At 40.1% G+C, this 16,605-nt stretch overlaps 1 pseudogene; it reads left to right on the top strand.

Annotated features, from left to right (window-relative positions):
* LOC134368013 (acidic leucine-rich nuclear phosphoprotein 32 family member B-like) overlaps window positions 1–9,322 on the top strand; it is a 36,786-nt pseudogene extending 27,464 nt beyond the window's left edge.
* The last annotated feature ends 7,283 nt before the right edge of the window (window positions 9,323–16,605 follow it).

Raw genomic sequence — 16,605 nt, 5'->3', positions numbered from 1 at the left:
ATATGTGTTTATCTATGTTTATCTATAAAATGGTTGGCAAATAGCAATCTGTGTTCAACTTTTAATAGAAAAGATTACGCAAAACATTTATATTAATAATTATATTTCTCATTCTGGGTATTGAGGATTTTTTAATGTCAGAAAATTGATTGACCATATCAGCAAAATAATGAAGCTCATGCATGGACTATTATTATTAATGTTATGGAATATAAAACACAATAGAAATCATTGTGTCCTGGATCTGAAAATCTAAAAAAATTGTAAGATGCACCATTATTTTATGTACCATTAAGAAAGAAAAAAGCACTGCCAATTAAACAATGACATAATGCTTTCTCATCACATTTTTATTTATTTATTTTTTTGGTGGTGGCTGGTCAGTACAGGGATCGAAACCTGGACCCTGGTGTTATCAGCACCACACTCTAACCAACTGAGCTCACTGGCCAGCCCTCACGTGCATTTTTAATTCTATACTTACTGAAACAGTTGGTTTAGACTTAGTCACAGATTTTTATCACATATCACTCTTGCGTAAGACTTGGACCTGCAATGACTTTTTTCATTTTTTCCTTTTTCTTTTGAATAGATAATACGTGCACATGGTTCAAAAATTAAAATATTATAAAAAGTAAACATTGGCAAATCTTTCTACTCCTGTTCCCATCCACCCCTGTCCCTGTAAATAATCATATTTGTTATTTTTTTTAATCTATCTTTCCAGGGTTTTTCTCTATGCAAAAATAAATAACTTCAAATCTACAGAATAATATTGCATAGGCATGGTTATGTGATGAAAGGAAGTTAATGGATAATATATAAAAATAGATAATAGATACAGATATAACACAGATAACATATAAAGAATGATAGGTCAAGAACTGCACACTAACCAGAACGGTTAAAATTAAAACAAGTATTGGCAAGAACGTGGAACAACTGGGACTCATACACTGCCTGTGAGATTTTAAATTAGTACAAGTTTGGAAAGCTTAATATGTGTCTACCCTTTGACCCAGCAATTCCACTGCTAGTCATACACCCTACCAAGATCCATAAATATTCAGAGATGGGTATGTAAGCAAAAGACCTGTACTAGATTGTTTATAGCAATACTATTTGTAATAGGCAAAAACTGGAAGCAACCCAAATGCCCAACAGGATGATGGATAAATAAATCACAGTATATTAACCCAAAGGAATACTATGCAGTGACAAAAAGAATTAACTACTGCTACACACAACATTAGTGAATCTCACTGACATTATGTTGAACCAGGTAATAATAGATCTGCATCATAACCAGCACCATCTTAGACAAGCCCAAGTACAAAATGGCGCCATCCACCTTCTCCTCTCTCCTCCCCCATTCTCTTTTACAAGAAGTCTCATGGTTTCAGAGAAAATGAAACTTTCGGCATTTCCACATGCACAGAACTCTCCATTCCCATTACCTAACTCAATCCCCACCCTGGAATTACATCACCCAGCTCTTGGTGCCAACATACCTATATAAGCTCTACCACCCCCACACCTGGTGCTGTCCACCATTTTCAGGGCAGCCCTGAGCTGTCAGCCACTCTGAGCACAGCCCGGCAGATTTTCTTTCTTTAATAAAGCTTGAACTGTACCGGGCATCTTGGCTCACTTTCTTTCAGGTAAGAGACTACGTACTATATGACTCAATATATATATATATTTTTTTTTTTTTTTTAAGATGACCAGTAAGGAGATCTTTGTGGAATATACTAAAAAGCATATGTACTTCACAGGGCCTGGTTTTCCAAAGCCTTGAAGTTTCAAATATTAACCTTGCAAGGACAGAAAATTTTCCTCAGGCTATAAGTCTCTGTTGCAAAACAAAAATTGTGGCACAGCAGGTTGCTGGCTCAAAAACAAACTAGTTACTGATTGTTATGTAAAGATACTAAGAAATTGCTATAAGAAGGAATGTTTGCTAAAATCAAGCTTGTGTTGATAAAACCACTTAATTACCTTACTGGAATATCATCTGGCTTATTTCACTGAAAGTTACCAGCCTATATTGTTAAACTATAACCCCACCTTTGTTCTCTTCCTGTAACTTCCTGGTCTGGAAAATAAATGCAGGAGGAAAACCCCAATTCAGCGTTAATTTCCCAAATGGAAGGGTTGGCTCTCGCTTGAGTGTTCCCAGGGAAGTTAACCACTTCAGGGCTTCTCACTGCTCAAAAAAGATGGGCTTTGAGTAATCCTTTACATCTCCGTCACCCAGGGGAAGTGGGGTAACAAATCCGTGGGGGGCAAAGCAACACAAAGCAACAGATCTTAACCCTTGGCTTGGTGTTGTCAGCATCACACTCTCCCAAGTGAGCGAACCGGCCATCCCTATATGGGATCCAAACCCATGGCCCTGGTGGTATCAGCACCACACTCTCCCAAGTGAGCCACAGGCTGGCCCAACTCAATATATTTGAAGTGCCAAGACAGGCAAAACTAATCTGTGGTACTAGAGGTTGGAATCGTGGTTATGATTGGGGTATGGGTATTGATGGGGAAGGATATGAAGGAGGCTTCTGAGGTTCTGGAAATGTTTTAATATCTTGATGTGGGTGGTAGCTACATGGGGTTATAGGTATGAAAAAATAATTGAGCTGTATACTAAGATTTGTAAACTTTATGGATGTTATACATCAATTAAAGAAGTAAAGGAAGAAGGAGGAGGAGCAGTATAAACATTAATTAGTAATATAGGCTAACTACTTATAGACTAACTATAGAGTTTAGTCTAAAAGTGGGAACCATTTAATTTTTAACTCTGTTCATGTTTTACTTTGATAAACATTAAAAATCACATCATCCTTACCTTAACCTGCCATTGGCTAACATATGAAAATGGTATGGAAATTGATAAGGAGGCCTTGGTTCAATAATAGGGCCCAACACTCTTCTGTGGTCTCCTACCACCTTTGTGCCAGAGGCAGATTTTAAAGAGGTGTTGTTTACCTAAAATCTGCAAAAGTAAGAACCTGCTATTAACAAGGTAGGAATGAGCAAAAGATTGAAAATATGGGTTATTTTTCTACAGACATTAACCAGGAGGCAACAATTTTTAAAAAGTTGTCCTGGATAAGATCACAGCTTCATAAATGAAATATTCTGAGTTCATGTTTTGTAATTTGATACATAAATGAAGATAGAAGCTCTATTAATGCAAAAAAATCTGAATTTAAATTTGAAGAGATGGGATATTGGGAAATGATGATTGCTATCATTTGGGTATTCCCCGCATTGCCTATGATATATAACAATAAATTAGTAACAGGAGTACATTTATAATGATCTCAAAAGTCAAAGTTGCAATGTAGAGAATTGGGGCAAAAGCATTCTTTCTTTCTTTTTCTTTTAAAAAATTATTCATGCTGGGCTGGCAAGTTAGCTCAGTTGGTTAGAGGGTGGTGCCAATAACACCAAGGTCTGGGGTTAAATCCCTGTAACAGCCAGCCACCAAAAAAAAAAAAAAAAAAAGATTCGAATGTGTTTTTTTTCATAGTTCCCTGTAAATGAGTTTATGACCAGCAAAGGTATTAGAAATCAAATTGTCCATCCCTCTTTCAGTTGAAATATATGTAAGTCATTTTAATTCAGCACAAACAAGTTTCCTGGGGAATCTGACAAGGTGTCATCTCATAAGAAAAAAATCTATGTATTTTGTCATAGTCATGTCAATATATTTTGTTATATTAAGCTAAGATACTGTTAAAAAAAAAAAAGACCCCAAAACACAGTATCCTTGTTGTGCTTTTAATCCTGTTCCTGATGCCAATTGTAAAGCTACTCAACCACGCCAGTTGCAGTGCTCCAGCTAGGCAACCATGCTAGTTGTCAGGCTCTTTTACGTGCTGGTAATCCTGCACCAACTGGGCCAATTGCTGAGCTACGGCTGGGTCTGGAGCTCCCAGACTCCTCAAGCCCATTCACAGACTGGGTCACAAACCCTTCATGCCAGGCTGGGTCACTAGACCCTTTCACGCAGGTCGATGAGCTAGGTAACCAGCCAAAAGGTCCTTGGAAGCCATAGGTTGGAAAGCAGGGCTGCACCAGGAGGACGACCAAGGCAGACACCTGCTCGCCTGCTTCACTAAAACTCTCTCTCTGTCTCTTTCTCTCTCTCTCTCTCTCTCACACACACACACACACAAAGAAGAGCAACAAAACTAAAAAGATACATTGGTGCACATGCGCACTAACTCCACACACACACACACACACACACACACACACACACACACACACAGGCACGCACACACAATTTGCTTACAAAGAATGCTGAACCACACCCACCCAACTGGACCCGAGGCAAGGGCCCTGACCAAACTATTCTATTTTCCCAATAATCCTAAACAAAAACAGTTTGTTTCTCTCCTACGTGACAGTTCAGAAGTGAGGGGTCCAGTTCATGGGACAAGAGCAAGAGGTAGAGGGGTCAGTTTTTCTGAGATGAACACACTGTGTTTAAGAGAAACTAAAGAGATATAACCAAATGGAATAAATGAAACTGGACTGAATCCTGTTTTTAAAAATAGTTATAAAAGTGTATGAGACAATTGGAGAAAATTAAGTATGGACCGAATATTAAATGATATTAGGGAATTATTGCTAATTCTCTAGGTGTGTAAAGTTATCATGGTGATGATGTAAGAGAATGCACTTACTTTTAGGAGATGCTTGTTGAAGGATTTAGAATTGAAGGGGTTTGGCATCTACAACATACTTTCAAATGGTTTGGAGAAAAAAGAAACCTCTAGTAGTTGAAAATGATATGAATGTGAATTCTGTTTACAGCCCTACCCTACACATTGTTTTGTCCAAACGTTCAAAATGTTCATGTTCTTTGAACTCTTAAATAATACAACCTTGCAGAGAAAAGTACAGAGAATAACGTAAGTCATATAATCACCCACGGCTGAAATTTAAATCATGTAAACATTTCCCTGTGTCGTTTCGTGTAGTTATTAAGATTCTGAAGCCAGACTGCCAGGTTCAAGGTGAAGCTCTGCCACTACTGGCCGACTGTCTGGCCTCAGCAGGATACTTTTCTGCTCTGGGCCTCACATGACCCTGATTCTCAGCCTGGAAAACTTTGCCAGATGACACTTTAATAACTGTTCAATCTAGACAATGGAAATATGAGGGTTTATTTTACTATTCTCTGTAAAAAACCTTAAGTAAAATATTGGTACCAGAATGCAACAGTGCATTTAAAAAAACACTGTGTGTGTTTATATACACATACCAAAGTTTCTTCCAGAAATGCAAGTTTTTTTAATTAGTAAGTTTAATAAAATAATAATTTTATAGATCTGAGGAGAAAAAATTATTTGATTATCCACATAGATGCATTTAGTAAAATAAAATAATTTAATAAAGTAAGAATTGGTAGGTTCTTCCTCAACATTACAATATATGTCTGTGTATGTGTGTATGTGTATTTGTGTGCATATACATGTGTATATCCAGTCCAAAGGCTAGCAGGTCAGGACCACTATCTCCTCTAACATTTTTGTTAAGAGAATTAGCCAATACAAGTAGACAAGAAAAAGCAATCAGAAGCATAAGAATTGGAAGGGAAGGGATAAAACTAAATTTATGGGTGGATGATATGATTATACATAATATCTGGGGGAAAAGAAGAATCTTTTGTTTTTCTTTTTCGTTTCTTTTTTTTTTTTTTTTTTTTTGGTGGCTGGCCAGTATGGGAAACCAAACCCTTGACCTTGGTGTTACAACACAGTGCTCTAACCAACTGAAAAAACAAAGAATCTATGGGAAAATATTACTACTATAAAAAGGGAACTTCGAAACACAGCAGAATAAAAAATTAACATACAAAAACCAATAACCTTTGTATATAGAGACAGAACAGTTAGAAGATATAATGGAAGAAAAACCATATACAACAGCAATAAGACAAAGCAAAATAAAATCCTAAACATAGGTTAAATAGGAAAATTACAAAACTCTCCTAAAAACACACAACTAGACTTGAACAAATGGAAAGAATGACTAATATAAAGATTTCATTGTCCTTAGTCTCATTGTAAATTTAAGATGATCCCAATAAAAATACTATCATATGTTTTTCTGGAGCTAGACGAGTTGATTACAAAGTTAATATGAAAGAATATACAAGTAAGAGTATTGAAGAAAACACTGAAAAAGCGGAACCATGAGGAAGGACTAGTCCTCTGGATAGTAAAGCATACTGTAAATCCTCTGTAATTTAAACTTGTGGAACTGGCACACAGACTAGTGAAACTGAGTGGAAAATCCAGAAATAGACCCAAGTGCTGAGGGAAATTTAGTATGGTAGAGCTGTCATCTCAAATCAGTGGTGAAAAAGATGAACATAGTTGATAAATGGTGTTAAGACAATGAGATAGAAAAATGGAAAAGAAAATTAAACTAGACCCATTCCTCATACTGTTTATTAGGATAAATCCCGTATGGATCAGAGATCTAAATGTATAAAATAAAACTACACACACACTGATATGATTTGCATATGTTTGTCCCCTCCAAAACTCATGTTGAAATCTGATCCCCAATGTGGCAGTGTTGGGAGCAGTTTAGATGATGGGTGAGGTGGATCTCTCATATACAGATTAATGCACTCCTGGGGGGGAAGGGTAATGAGTGACTTCTCCCTCTATTAGTTACCCCTGAGAGCTGGTTGTTTAAAGGACCCTGGCACCTCCCCCCCTCTTTTGCTTCCTCTGGCCACATGATCTCTTTGTATCCACCGTCTGCCTGCAGCTTTCTACCATGAGTAGAAGCAGCCTGAGGCACACACCAGATGCAACTGTCCCAGAATCATGAGTCAAATGAACCTCTTTTCATTATAAATTACCCAGTTTCAGGTATTCTGTTATGGCAACATAAAAACAGACTAATTCTCTTGATGAGAAAATTCAAAAATTAAATTTTTAACTGACTTGTAAAATGCCTCTGTAACTAAATGTGCTTATCTCCTAGGACCCCCAGAACTCTGCCTAGTTAATAATCAACTGCTTGCAGGCATTTCTGCCTTTGTAATCTTGCAAGCTTGCCCCACTTGCATTTCTAATTTTGCTTGTTCGACTAAGTCACATGAGTAAGGAAAAACTAAAACCAACAGCTGTTTGTCTAAAAGATATAAGTTAAACCTAAGTTTATGGCCTATAAAGACCCTCTTAAACTCCTGTTCACAGTCCCAGGATTTCAGAACAAGAGTTCACCTGGGTCCTGCACGTAATAAACCTTCTGACTCTCCTACCTTCTGAGCATCTGGAGGCTTTCTTGCTGAGTTCGTTCCACAACACTCTCTCTCACACACACACAGGGAAGACAGTGAATTCCTTTATAACCTGGGAGTGAGGAAAACTTACCTAATAGTGACCCAAAATCTAGAAACAATAAAGAGAAAGACATATATTCAACTAGATAAAAAATTTTAATTGCATATGGTAAAAACACCATAGCAAAGCGTCATTTTTCTCTCTAATTTCGTATTGAGGTCTCACTCCTGAGAGTAGCTATATACCCTAGCCCTGCCCTGATGCATCTAGCAGGGATTTGCCTTTTACAGGATACTTCTTTATCCTGGCAGACAGCCTAATGCTTAAGTGTCTGACCCGTGAGCAGGGCTCCCTCCCTCGGGAAACCTGTTTATACTGGCAGACACCCTGTGGCTCTTGTCTGACCTGTGTCCACTTTGTTCCTACAAGATAGCCACTCTCTAGAAGAGCCCTGACCAGGAAAGAAGTTAGGTTCAGGTGTGTCAGTCAGCTGAAACAGAGAAGGCAACTTGACACAACACATGAAATAACAGAAGCAGTGTATTGCTCACAGGTCCATGAGAAAAGAGGTACCAGCAAGGGCCGACAGGAAGGTTACAGAGGCAATGCACTTAACCAGCAGGTGGGGAGCCAGAGAGGGACAGGCCTGTGGGCTGAAGCCTTTACTGGGATCCAGGGCGTCACCGAAGCAGGTTTCACATAGGGGGTTCTAACTGTGGGTGTAGAGCAAGTGGGCACGAGTACCAGGAGGCCACACTGTGCCTCAGAGGTGGTCACTGTGATACATCTGCACAGTCCACGTAGGTGTGGGGTCAGCAGAGCCAGTCAAATAGGCTGTATCTAGCTGTCCCATAGGGAGGTGGTCACCAGGAGGAAGTTATATAAGGCAGGTATGTGGATCAACCACACTGAGGAACTGGGAGGAGGCAGAGAACTGGAAACTGTGTCTAAGGAGACTGAGCTCTGCTTCTGGTATGAGAAAGACCAGCTTGTATTCAAAATGGGAGCCCAGGCAGTGCAGCCGCGGCCAGGGCGGTGATAGTGCAGCCGACTCTGCGCTCCAGCCCCTTCTCCGTCCGTGGTTTCTCCTGGCTCCGTGAGTAACCGGGCTCTGCCGCGCTGCCTCTCTCTCCTCTGCCCCCGCCATGGAAAGTTCAATTTGAAGAGCAGAAGGTGCACGTGAAGAGGAGGAGCCACCTGGAGCTGAGGAACCAGACTCCGACAGCTGTTTGAGAACTCATCTTGGACAACTGCAAATCAAGTGATGGAAAGAGTGAAGGCTTAGCTGAATTTGTGAACTTGGAGTTCCTCAGTTCAATCAATGTAGGCTTGATTTCAGTTTCAAGTCTCTCCAAGCTGCCTAAACTGAATATGCTTGAGCTCAGTGACAATAGAATCCTTGGAGGTCTTGGCTGGTCGGTTAGCTCGGTTGGTTAGAGCACAGCCTGACAGCACCAAGCTCATGGGTTTGGATCCTCTTACCAACTAGCCACCAAAAACAAACTAAAAAGAATGCTTGGAGGTCTGGACATGTTAGCAGAAAAACTTGCAAATGTCACACATCTGAACTTAAGTGGAAATAATAAACTAAAAGATTCAGCACCTTGGAACCTTTGAAAAAGTTGGACTGTCTGAAAAGCCTGGATCTATTTGACTGTGAGGTTACTCACCTGCATGGCCACCCAGAGAGTGTCTTCAGGCTCCTGCCCCGGCTGACCTACCTGCATGGCTGTGACCGACAGGACCAGGAAGCCCCGACTCAGACGCTAAGGAGGACGGTGTGGATGAAGAGGAGGAGGATGGTGTAGGAGTTTGATGAAGAAGAGGATGAAAATGAAGACGAGGATGTAGAAGGAGAAGAAGATGAAGATGAAGTCAGTGGGGAGGAAGAATTTGGACAGGATGGAGAAGTTGATGAAGATGAGGACCAGCATGAAGAGGAAGAAGAAAGCAGGAAAGGTGAGAAGAGGAACAGAGAAACAGGTGACGAAGGAGATGATTAAGACCCCAAATGACCTGCAGGAACAGAACTATTCAGCATCGGTTGGACTCTCACGGATTTGGTAGCTGTTTAAAAAAAGGAAAAAAAAAAAGGTAGCTGGATACAAACCCTAGGACACCCACCCACCCAGAGAGACAAAGAATAGTTCCCGTGACATTCCGCCTTCCTCAGTTTAGTCTCTTTTGATCATCCACCACCAGCCTGGGGACTTCACCCCAACAAAATTGTAAGCGTTGGTGGGTTTTCGGTAAGACTTGCCGAAGCGTGGGTAGCCGGGACTGGTGGGCAACTGTCTGCGGCTTCCAGTTACGCCGAGAATGTAACAGTATTTTTACTTTCTGAACAACAAAAAAAGCCTTGTAAATAAAATCTTGACATCCAACATGAAAAAGGATACCCAGGTGCTTTAGTCCGTTTTGTGTTACTATAACAGAATACCTGAAACTGGGTAATTTATAAGGAAAAAAGGTTTATTTGGCTTACATTCTGGGACAGCTGCATCTGGCACGGGCCTCAGGCTGCTTCTACTCATGGCCGAAAGTGGCAGCAGCCAGCAGGTACAAGCAGATCACATGGCGAGAGGAAGCAAGAGAGAGAGAGAGAAGGTGCCAGGGCGTTTTTAAACAATGAGCTCTCGCAGGAACTAATAGAGTGAGAACTCACTCACTACCCCTCCTCCCCAGGGAGAGCATTAATCCATTCATGAGGGATCCGCCCCCATGACTCGATCAGTTTCTAACACTACCACATTGGGGATCAGATTTCCACATTAGTTTTGGAGGGGACAACACATCCAAACTCCATCACCAAGCAACATATAGAAATTCGCTACACAAAGTCATAGTCTTGAAGAACAAGGAGACAAGAAGAGGAAAAAGAAGAAAAACAAAGCTGGAGGACGACTTACACTTCCTGATTTCAAGACTCATTATAAAGCCACAGTATCTAAGACAATGTGGTCTAAGTGCAAGGATAAACAGGTAGACCAATAGAACAAAATGAAAGGTCCAGAAACACACACACACACACACACAGCCACCTGACTTCTGACAAAGGTCTCGGTACAGTACAGTGAGAAAAGGATGATTTTTCAATTAGTGGAGCTGAGTCAATTAAAAACCTATATGGGAAGTTCCACTTCTGGGATAGTAGGGTGATATGCTCCACTGATCCACTGCCCAACAAAACTAACAAAGCTAGTAAAAATAATTTTTTAAAGAAAGAAACCAGTTAAAGTCTGTGGATATTATCCTAAGGGCATACAGCAAATGAAGAAATATTTATGCAAGAAAATGTACTAAAACTCGGTAAGAATTGTGAGTTTCTGGCATTTGAGCCAAGATCTGTCCCTTGCCACCACCACCACCACCACCCCATCCCCCAGCTCAGCTAGAGAGAAGCTCCACTCTGGACAGGTGTGGCCAAGAAGATGGGATCCCTCTCCCCTCACCAGGAATGGCAGGTCTCCGGTCAGCTTTTCTCATCTCCCCCAACTCCAAGTTGAAGAGGCTAAATTTCTGGTGAGTGCAGCTAAGATGTCAGGGGTTCCCTTCCCCTGCCCACCCCCATCTGTAGGAAAAAAGCTCCACCCAGGTACAGCAAGCTTAGAATAGTGAGGCCACCAACTGCCCTTCTCCCTGCTCCTAGGGCAGATGTTCCAAGCCAGGAAAGGCAAACCAAGAAGACCAGGGACTACTACTCCACCCAACACCCAGGCTAGTGGCTTAGAGACTGCCCAGGAGGAGAGAGAGTCCATAAGAAAAGAGAGCTCCAAAGCTCTCCCCAAAGAAACTGACTTTATTTGAAGTAAAGTGTAGGGAAGTTGAGGCCTGAGGATGCTTTTGAAAGCAATAGTTCCTGTGAAGTTAGGGAACAGTACACAAGATTGCCTTCACTCTGATACCAACTGCAGACTTCACAGGACCCCAAGACCTCCCTCAGGCTTGATAATTTACTAGAGGGAGTCACAGAAGTCACTGAAGGCTGTTATACTCAGAGTTATGGTTTATTACAGTGAAAGGATACAAATTAAAATCTGTATCTTTTATATGAAAAGACACATGGGTAGAATCCAGAAAAGATCCAGTGCAGAGTTTCCAGTTGTCCTCTCCCAGGAGAGTCATGGACAGCGCTACTTTTCCCAGCAATGATGTGTGACAACACCCACAAAGAGTCCCACCCAAAGATGCTCCCCTGAGCCTTGATGTCCAGAGTTTTTAACGGGGCTAGCCTCTTAGCATTTGAGCTTGAAAGGGACCTTAGCCAGAGAATGGCCAAGAAAGAAAATGTCAGAGACCAAGCAGAAAACTTCAGTTAGCCCTTAACTTAGGAACTGATAATTATCAATTCCTTGAAGTTAGCAGAGGAAATGAGAAACTGACCGTATGGCTGAAACCGCCTGGGATGAAATCATGCCCCAAAAGGATCCTTCTCAAAAGTTTATTTCTATTTATCTCCCATTACACCCTCTTATGTTGATTTATTTTAGATGTTGCGCACCTACAATTAAGAATTGAAACTAAGTTTCCTTGTTTTTCTTACCCTCCCTAATCAACTGCAGAGGAAATCCAAGAGAAAGGCAAAGCACCCTAGGTGATCATTAACTCACCTTCTTGCTTAAAGGAAACTTACATCCACATTAATTAGAGATGTGACTCATGTATTTTTATATTCCAGTGATGCTTGACTGAGGTAATTGTCTTTGAATTCTCCCTAGGAGATAAGGACTCCAACTCCGAGATAATATAAAAGATTTGAAGCTGACAGGTCCACAAATGGCAGACTCCGTGATCCAAAGCACCCAGTCCATCATGGAACCCTGACACCTGACTCAGACCCTCTGCTGATCCCATGACCAGCCTCCCCCTTTGCCTGCAGGACAAAACCCTCACCTCGCCTTCTCGCCTCTTCCCCCTGTCTTTGGAGGCCCCTTCTTTAACTTGCTCATAAATGTCATAAATGGTCTTCTGTATGTACATTTTATGATAAAACAAATTAAGTGGTTGATACTCAGGTTTTAAAAAGTGAATCACATAGGGAAAAATTATTAATTACCTGAAATCTCACCACTCTATAATGAACACACACACACACACTCATAATTCTACAAATTGGATAGCAATATTAATGCTATTATGCTGATTTTTCATGCCTATCTATCTTAATGCTCCTTTTTTTCTTTCTCCCTCCCCTTGGTAACCAGTTTCTGCATCCTGGTGTCTGTCCTTCTATCTCTTTCTTTTTCTTTTTTTTTCAAAATGTTCATTTATTCTCCACATTTATTATACCACATCTGTCTGGCATTTGATAACCAAATCAAAAGTCTCCCTTGCTGTGCTCTGCCTTGGTCTGGATCTCACTCAATCCCCTCCAAGATCATGACCTCATTACCCCATCCAGGGCCTTCTCGTTTTGACTCCTCATTTGAATAAGTCCCACATTTTATAAACTGCCAAATATTCAATATTCTATAAACAACAGTATTGTCTATATTTTGCTAACATATGTGTGTGTGTGTGTGTGTTATATTACAGCAAAGAAGTTTATAAATTCAGAACCTATTAATCTAGAATAAAGACATTTAGCATGCATCTAACAAAATATACTTTTCTGGTAGATGGAGCAGTCTTTCAGTGCCAACAGAATAGTAAACAACTATCTTATAATTAATAAAACATAAACTCAATAGTCATGTTTTAACGTGGCCATTTTCTACTCAAAATGTTTCTAACAGATAAATTCTGTCATAGTGAAGGTAATTTTACATACCAAAGTCTTCTATTTTATTTTTTTAATTTAATTTAATTTAATTTTTTTATTATTATTTTTTTATTTTATTTTGTCGATATACAATGTGGTTGATTATTGTGGCCCTTTACTGAAACCCCCCTCCCTCCTCCCTCTCCCCCCTCCCACCCAACAATGTCCTTTCTGTTTGCTTGTCGTATCAACTTCAAGGAATTGTAGTTGTTATGTCTTCTCCCCCCCCCCCGGTTTGTGTGTGTGTGTGTGTGTGTGTGTGTGTGTGTGTGTGTGTGTGTGTGTGAATTTATATATTAATTTTGAGCTCCTACCAATAAGTGAGAACATGTGGTATTTCTCTTTCTGTGCCTGACTTGTTTCACTTAATATAATTCTCTCAAGGTCCATCCATGTTGTTGCAAATGGCAGTATTTCATTCGTTTTTATAGCTGAGTAGTATTCCATTGTGTAGATGTACCACATTTTCCATATCCACTCATCTGATGATGGACATTTGGGCTGGTTCCAACTCTTGGCTATTGCAAAGAGTGCTGCGATGAACATTGGGGAACAGGTATACCTTCGACTTGATGATTTCCATTCCTTTGGGTATATTCCCAGCAGTGGGATAGCTGGGTCATATGGCAGATCTATCTGCAATTGTTTGAGGAACCTCCATACCATTTTCCATAGAGGCTGCACCATTTTGCAGTCCCACCAACAGTGTATGAGAGTTCCTTTTTCTCCACAACCTCGCCAGCATTTATTGTTCAGAGTCTTTTGGATTTTAGCCATCCTAACTGGGGTGAGATGGTATCTCAGTGTGGTTTTGATTTGCATTTCCCAGATGCTAAGTGATGTTGAGCATTTTTTCATATGTCTGTTGGCCATTTGTATATCTTCCTTAGAGAAATGCCTACTTAGCTCTTTTGCCCATTTTTTAATTGGGTTGCTTGTTTTTTTCTTGTAAAGTTGTTTGAGTTCCTTGTATATTCTAGATATTAATCCTTTGTCAGATGTACATTTTGCAAATATTTTCTCCCACTCTGTTGGTTGTCTTTTAACTCTGTTAATTGTTTCTTTTGCTGTGCAGAAGCACTTTAGTTTGATATAATCCCATTTGTTTATTTTTCCTTTGGTTACCCGTGCTTTTGGGGTCGTATTCATGAAGTCTGTGTCCAGTCCTATTTCCTGAAGTGTCTCTCCTATGTTTTCTTTAAGAAGTTTTATTGTTTCAGGGTGTATATTTAATTCTTTAATCCATTTTGACTTGACTTTAGTGTATGGTGAAAGGTATGGGTCTAGTTTTATTCTCCTGCATTTGGATATCCAGTTTTCCCAGCACCATTTGATGAAGAGGCAGTCTCTTTCCCAGTGTGTAGACTTAGTGCCTTTGTCAAAGATCAGATGGCTGTAGGTGTATGGGTTGATTTCTGGATTCTCTATTCTATTCCATTGATCAGTGTGTCTGTTTTTATGCCAGTACCATATTGTTTTGGTTATTATAGCTTTGTAGTATAGTTTAAAGTCAGGTAGTGTTATGCCTCCAGCTTAATTTTTTTTGCTCAGTGTTGCTTTGCCTATGCGTGGTCTTTTGTTATTCCATATAAATGTCTGGATAGTTCTTTCCATTTCTGAGAAAAATGTCTTTGGAATTTTGATGGGGATTGCATTGAATTTGTATATCACTTTGGGTAGTATGGACATTTTCACTATGTTGATTCTTCCAATCCAAGAGCATGGGATATCTTTCCATCTTCTTGTATCCTCTCTAATTTCTCTCAGCAGTGGTTTGTAGTTCTCATTATAGAGATTTTTCACCTCCTTGGTTAACTCAATTCCTAAGTATTTTATTTTTTGGTGGCTATTGTAAATGGGCAGGCTTTCTTAATTTCTCTTTCTGTATGTTCACTATTGGAGAATAGAAATGCTACTGATTTTTGTGTGTTGATTTTGTATCCTGCTACTGTGCTGAAATCATTTATCACCTCCAAGAGTTTTTTTGTAGAGGCTTTAGGCTGTTCGATATATAGGATCATGTCATCTGCAAACAGGGACAGTTTGACTTCATCTTTTCCAATCTGGATGCCCTTTATTTCCTTCTCTTCTCTGATTGCTCTGGCTAGTACTTCCAACACTATGTTGAATAGGAGTGGTGAGAGTGGGCTTCCTTGTCTAGTTCCTGTTCTTAAAGGAAAAGCTTTCAGCTTTTCCCCATTCAGGATGATATTGGCAGTGGGTTTATCATATATGACTTTGATTATGTTGATATACTTTCTGTCTATACCTAACTTATAGAGGGTCTTTGTCATGAATGAGTGTTGAATTTTATCAAATGCTTTTTCAGCATCTATAGAGATGATCATATGGTCCTTGTGTTTGATTTTATTAATATGGTGTATCACATTTATTGATTTGCATATGTTGAACCAACCTTGCATCCCTGGGATGAATCCCACTTGATCGTGGCTTCTATCTTTTTTTCTAACACAGTGCTGGCATTTATTGAACTTGTACTACAAAGCAAGCACCAGTGAAAGGAAAAAACTGGCTGAGCACAGAATAAAACACACCAGGAGACAAAGGCTCAAGCACAGTGTACTAGGCAGGCAAAATGAGCAGGTGGGCTGCCCTCTCAGAAGTGGGAGCAGCCCCAGGGACAGTCAGGCTGGGCCTTTTGTATCCCATTAGGCTGAGCTGGACTGTTCCTATTGGCTAGGAAGGAAGGGGAGGGAAGCGAGCGGGGTTTAGGCTGAGTTGGGACTTTCCTATAGGTGGAGAAATTCACGCATGCGGGAAAGGGATGTGGTGGTGAGGAAGAAGGGGGATGAGGGGTCTTTGTGGTTCTCAGAAAATGTGTTGTTCTAGGGACCTGAAACTTTCCGCAGCCATTTTGGGTGTTCTTCCTGTCCACCTGCCGCCATCTTAGACTGATATCGGTTAAAACATAATTGTCTAACAACCAGGACTTTATATATATACTATATCTCACAAAACCTCCATACTGTTATCATCTCCATGGTGCTGATAAACAGCGAAGCTAAATTTCTCAAGGGCACACAGCCAGTAAATATTACAACTAGTTTTGGTTGTGTTTGGTTTAGTTTTTTGCTTGTTTTCTACAGATAAAAATCACATGGTATACCCTGGTTGGTTTTCTCACTCACATCTTGAAATTTTTTTCAAGTCATTCAGTATACCTCTAACTCATTCCTTTTAAAGGTTTCATGGCATTCCATGGTGTGTATCTTCCAAAATTTATTCATCCTGCACCAAACATCCTTGTATATATTCCAGGGATTGTTAGATTGAAAGATGTGTGTCTTTTGAAATTTTGGTAATTTTTGCCCTTGCAAACTAGGGTTAAAATTCCTGTTTCTGTTCAGATTCTTGTACTGGCCAGCCGCAAAAAAAAAAAAAAAAAAAAAAAAAAAATTCTATCTCTGCCAGCAAAGGTCATATCCCCCCAACCCCAACCCATTCATCCACCAGAGGACGTTGTCATTCTTCCCAATTTTTGCTGAGGTACTAGGTTAATGTTTG

This window comes from Cynocephalus volans, chromosome X, assembly GCF_027409185.1.
Source record: "Cynocephalus volans isolate mCynVol1 chromosome X, mCynVol1.pri, whole genome shotgun sequence".
Classification (NCBI taxonomy): Eukaryota; Metazoa; Chordata; class Mammalia; order Dermoptera; family Cynocephalidae; genus Cynocephalus; species Cynocephalus volans.
The sequence above is the reverse complement of the archived record's forward strand: the minus strand, read 5'-3'. Positions and strand labels throughout refer to the sequence as shown.